Here is a 6,128-nt window from a genome sequence, read left to right as displayed (position 1 = left end):
TCCAGCTCTCCCAGCCTTCATCAGCTATGCAGATGAGTCGTGCCTCCTTTACCTTAATTAGAGCTCCCAGGGGAGCGACTGTGGTCGCTCAGCGGTATCAGCGTCAGCCTCACGTACCACAGAGACACCTTTCATCAAGTAAGAGAACACCAGGAGGGAGAATTGACATGGGTACAGCAGCTCGGGCGCTGTACGGAGGAGAATTTAAAAGCACTCATTAAGAGGAAGTGTTGCCAGCAGGGGATTCAAGGTTGATCACTTAAAACAGCAGGCAGAAGAGCAGCATTTTCTTACTAGAGTTTTTACTAGAACGGAATTTAAGATGTTGTACAAATGGTCAGAGCACACAGAGCTTTGGTTTAATAATAGTAACCAATATAATACTGCATATGTGTAGAAGTCTGTAAAAAAAACAAATTGATTGTTTCTTTTTCTTTGGGGGGGCTGTTTGTTTTACATGACATTGTATTATTAATCTTGTAAAACATCTCATTAAAAGATCCATCTGACATTATTAAAAAAATTACACTACATAAGTTAAAAAATACAGTGCAGCTAATGCCATAATTAAGGCTTTAGCTGCGTTAAATAATTTTTAAAAAAATAATTAGATTAAATCTTTGGAGAATGAAGCCCACTGTATGTCCAGGAATTTTGCCATACGTCCACTTTCTAATTTGTTTACATTCTAATTTTGATATTTAAAATTACATTTCTATATTATATTTTTGCCTCATTTCATTTTTGAATGTTTTTCACTCTAGAGTCTAAGCTGGAAAAATCAAAATCAAAATTGATTTAATCATTAACCCATTTGTCCACACCTTGATCTCCTGTCTCTGTTTACAGGGAGGTGCTCCGGTGCTCACTCTCACCCTGAGCCGCGGCTCACTGCTGGACTCCTGCAGGAAGGAGGCGGAGGAGAAGAAGCCTGGGTGCGGACACGTCGGAAACCTCCCCGGTGGGGCCCCCCGTGTAATTCGATGCACGCTGTTAAAGCTTAGAGTATATTGTCTTGCCCCTTTTGCTTACGAAGCCTCCACCCACCGGCCCACCCTACATTTAGTGGATCATGTGACTCAGGGTAAGTCATTTGCAAGTACAACAGTTCTCTGTGCGCTCCCATTCATTTCCTGAGAACTGCCTGAGCTGAGCAGCAGCAGCTGAGAGGCAGAGGGGAGGGAGCTGATCTCTCTCTCTCTCTCACACACACTCACATTTACACACACACACACCTACACAAACACACACCACACACATACAGTACATACTCTCAGAGTGAGAGGAGAGAAGAGACAGGGAGAGGAGACAGAGAGGGAAACACTGTCCTGCTCTCCACCGGCTCTGCAGCTTCTGACAAGGTCTGTGCAACATTTTTTTTCATCCTTTTCTCTTCCTCTCCTTTTTGCTTCCTCTACAGCTGCTTTATTCCTGTCAGTTTCTTTGCTGCTTGTGTGTTTCTGTGCGTCCTGCTCAGCTGTCATTGCTCTGTCAAAGCAGATGACAACTCAGATCATGCATCGGCATTGTGTCTGCTGTCTGTCACTAGAAGGAAGAGGGAAAAAAATTAGAGGCTGCACGTAGAAGTGTGTTCCAACACACAGCCCGTGGACTGTGAATTCATATAAGCTGTCACCACAAGAGTGACACCAGTGATGAGAGCCACTGGACTGTCAGCACCATCCTTACTTTTCTTTTTTTCTATTTTCACAGTCTTCTTATTTCTGTGTAGAACTTTAAACCGTAGCATCTTATCAGGAGGAGAGCTCTGAGTGTGGAACTTGTGGAGTCAGACTTTTCATTGGAATAAAAAAGTTTGCTGATTGTCAGAGTTTGGTGACTTCTCTGAACAGTTGTCTCAGAGGTATATGTAAGAGAGAGACCGGACTGTTAGCAATGGGTTAAACATTAGGAGGCTCGAGTAGCGCAACATGGACACTAGGGGGGAGGTGTGTGTGTGTATGTGTGTGTGTCTGTCTCACTCTTTCTCTGAGTGTGTGTGGGAGTGTTGCAGGGGTGGTGTCTTGGATGTCAACGACAGCAGCGGCTCTCACTTCCCAGAGTAATAGTCATTGGTATTGATGGGTGGCTGTCAGAGAGGCAGGGGGCCACCCGGCTTGGGGGGGGGGGGGGGGGGGGGGGGGGGGGGGGGGGGGGGGGGGGGGGGGGGGGGGGGGGGAGAGAGGGAGAGAGTGGCCGGGGGCTGGCCCTTGGCTGTTATTTTCAATTACAGGGGACCGGGGCGAGGGCTGACAGCAAAGGCATTTGTACATCCAGTAAAGGGGGTGGAGGAGGAGGAGGAGGAGGAGGAAGAGAGTGGCAAGAGGACAGAAAAAAAAAGGGAGAGAGGGAGAGAAAGGTGGGAGGGGTGGATGAGACTCTGGCCCCTGCTCTTGGGTTTGATGTGGAAACTGAGCACTGACCTCTGTGACTTTACCCCGGTGTTAAGGAGAGGCCCCTGCTTTGGCTTCAGCAGTGTGACAGCCTGAGGCTGTGTGTTTATGGCCTGTCTCACTGTGGTCAGAAACCTCCGCTCCAACCTCCTCAGAGCTGCTTTTAACATTTTTAATTTGCATTCACTTCCAGGTCAATAACTTTACAATACACAACATTTGGATTTGTCCTGATGCCAATCAGTTTCACTTCATGGGCTGTGCACCACACCTGGACACAGGTGTTCCTAGACAAACAAGAATCAGAAAGCAGAGTTGTCTGTTATGATGAGATTTTTTTTTCTTCTAACATCTAATATAATCCACAAAAACTCCCTGATTATTGCCTCTGTTTCAGATACAGATGGAGAAAACCAATTCTATTTGCATGGAATGATTAGAAAGTGCATGTAATTGGCAATAATTTCTTGTAGGAGAAATGTGACGTTCACTGACATCACAGTGCTGCATAACGGCAGTGATTGTTGTTGTTGTATTTAATATCAAAGTTGAAAAAAAACTGAGTTAGTTTTTACCAAGTTCTGTTGGGTCTTTTAAGGGTTGATATTCATGTGAAAGAAGTACAAATGTGTATTGAAGTAGGATTATTATCCACAAAAACTAGTTGAAGGGGTGGTGGGCTTACATGTGTCAAGACGAGCCCCCCTGCTGCTGACAGAAGTTCAGTGAATGAGATTAGTAAATCCATTAACAAAATAACCTTTTCCTTGTACATACAATGATGGTATTACAGTACCATCACATATGTAAATAAAAAATACTACTACAGAGAACAGCGGTCTTTTAGTACCAGGTCCTTTGGTTCTTGTTTACAATAGTGGCTTGCACTTCCTCTGTGGTGAATGTACTGTGGTCTAGGAAGGATTGTAGGCAGACCATGGACCACTTCATTTTTTGCTGTGCACGTCATTAGATTTGTAATTAATCTTGTACCATAAACTCGCCCCTGCGCTATAGTTAACACAGGCTTTTCATCTGCCGTCGTCACTAATGTAGATGTTTAAAGTCAGTGATGTAAAGAACCAAACACAACAATAACTCTGCAGTTTATTTTAGGAGCGTTGTTGCGTTTTTAACTTCAGTTTTTGAACTTCAGACTCTTTCAGCTGATCTCACTATGATGAATCATCGTTGTGACTGTGAGCACAGCTCAGCTGTGAAACACACAACAATACTAACAGTCACTGTGTGACATAGCCTGAGGACAAAGCCAGCACTGCAACTTTACCAATTAAGTCAATATTTTTACATGTAACGTGGTTTGACAAAAAAAGAATAAACTTTAAACCATGTTCTTAGATAAAACGCTAGATATTATTGGCTACAAGCTAATTGTCAATACATGTCTAAAAATAAGCCAAAACATATAAATCAATCACAGGTGAGAAAGTATTGAAGAGAAACTAGTATAGCTGACAATAAAAGTACTAAAGTATTTTGTCTTTTTTTCTTGTATAGACTGAAGTACATAGTGACACGTTCAAAAAAGTAAACAAAGTGAAGTTCATAGTCCAAGGCCGTTACCCTTTAGACAAGACTGAACCAAAAGATTTGGATCGACAATAGGATTTACAGTATGGCTGAATTTCTTTTTAAAATTAGCTTAGAAGTATTTTATATTTCTTTTATTAGTTGTTTACTCAAGTACACTAATGACAGTTTGCTTATTCCTTCATATTATGTGCGTGGACATAGCATTGGTGAATGTTGCAATACAGTTTTTATATGAAATAAACCTTTAAGGAAGAATGTATACACATTAGCCCTGCAGTCATATAGTGTAGCAGCTCATTAGCACCTGCTTCAACACTGCTTAAACTGTATTGATTTTGAGCCCAAATGCTGTTATCTCAAAAGTTAGCATGCATCTCTTTTAAAAATGTAAATACTGTGAAGCAGACCCCAAGTACAAAATGTTCACTCTGCTAAGGTCGCTAATGTTAAACTGTCCTGAACTGGAGTTTATTCTAATGGATGATAACCTTTAATATCATGGTCTGTGGATGGTTGCAGTGTTTTAACAGTTTCAGAATTAATTGTTAAATTCATAGAAAAAAAATGTAGTAACTTTACTGTATTACACTGGTACTAAAATAAGAGAAGCTGTTGTTCAGTTTTTTTTCTCCAGCAACACCATTTTTCATACTAGCATGAGGAATGGAAGGTAAAATGTATTAAAGTGTCTCTCAACATTCTGAACAACTGAACATTTACAACCTGGTCTTCTATTCCTTAGACCAGGTGACACGACAACATCATTTTATATACCCCAAACGACCGAAAGGGAAACTCTCTATCTAATAGCGACGTGTCTTTTATTGTCCTTTAGACTGTTTACATCTTTGGCAGCTGCTGGAACAGTGACCTCTTTACCTCTTAAGGATGTGTGAGCTCAGCTGTTTAGTTGAACATACAGGGCCCAGTCTTTGTTGTGAACACGCCTGTAAACTGGTCAAAGTCCACAGTCTGAGAACAGAGTTCTTTAAGGGCAGACATGTTCAAACATGACTTTAAGAAAGAAAAAAAAAGTGAAGGTTCTGGTCAAGGCTGCCTTCCAGGGTTCGCCATCACATGAAATGCAGTGTGAGATTGTCAGGTTTAACAAGACGAAGAATGTCCAGAAGATTTATACCAGGACATGCAGGAAGCAGGGCAGGAATCCTGCGAGGTTTTTTTTCTGCTCCTCTTCTGTCATATAAGGTCACCTGAACATTAAACAGAGAATTGACAGGACAGAATCTTACTGTGTTTTTGTTGGAGATCAGTGTGTCTCAGACAATATGCTAGGAATTATTGCCTAAAAATGCCAAAACGATTCACTTGATGAAATGACATATCAATAACCTACTGTTTTATGATGAGCAGTACGGCCCCAGTTCCTTTCACAGGCTGAGAGCAGCCGCTCTGCTCCCTCCAATGGCTCGACCCCCATTCCCTCTGACATGGTCCAAGAGCTTATGATAGCGATCAATGCAGGTGATGGGAGTGGGAGTATTGCGAGGGGGTGGGGGGTGGACTCAATTAAAAAGCCAGTCACCGATGGATAGATGCTATCTGTCCATCATCACTGCTCTGCCCATCACCTTTAATTGCTCAAAGGACTTTCAGCCCCCACCTACACCACCTCCTCCTCCAAAGGCATCATCTGTCTGCCACACATCACAAGACACACACACACACACACACACACACACACGTACGTACGCACACACAGTGTTGACAGATTGAATCCGTCAAGAGAAGTGTCCCCGTGTCCCCTGTACGTATGCTGTGACAAAATGTAAACTCACTCTCTCTTATTCGGGGGGATGTGAAATTCCTCATATTACCCCTAATCAGCTGGGTTAACTGCTGCCATATTGACCGACTGCTGTAGCATTGATCCGGGCCGGTGTTGTGGAGTGTATCGGTATTGATTGCAGATAGGCTGCAAAGCATGGTGGGTCTGGATTCACTGGGGTCCCCTCGGTGCAAGTCAAGGAAAATTAAAGTCAGTTTGGTGCAGTGTTGGGTTTGGCCCTGAGGTTATGACCTCTGACCTCTCACCGGTTTGGGGCAGTTTGTGGCCCACATTTTCGATCCCAATATCATTTTATCTTTAGGTAGTGACATGATCACACATCTCGACTTGGAATATGACGATCACCAGTTGGTAATGGTTATTGATCACAGCTT

The 6,128-nt window shown here is 42.8% G+C and overlaps 1 protein-coding gene across 2 annotated transcripts in view; it reads left to right on the top strand.

Moving 5' to 3' along the window:
* The first annotated feature begins 853 nt into the window (after positions 1–853).
* Positions 854–6,128, top strand: part of klf12b (Kruppel like factor 12b) — a 47,146-nt gene continuing 41,871 nt past the window's right edge. The window contains exon 1 of one of the 2 annotated variants that reach the window (XM_025063869.1): positions 854–1,084. The gene's annotated coding sequence lies outside the window, so the exon portion shown is untranslated. The other variant, XM_008328388.3, reaches the window with a different exon arrangement.

The sequence above is a fragment of the Cynoglossus semilaevis genome, chromosome 16 (genome assembly GCF_000523025.1).
Source record: "Cynoglossus semilaevis isolate Cse_v1.0 chromosome 16, Cse_v1.0, whole genome shotgun sequence".
NCBI classification, from domain to species: Eukaryota; Metazoa; Chordata; class Actinopteri; order Pleuronectiformes; family Cynoglossidae; genus Cynoglossus; species Cynoglossus semilaevis.
Note: the sequence above shows the minus strand (reverse complement) of the source record. Positions and strands in the feature narration are given on the sequence as shown.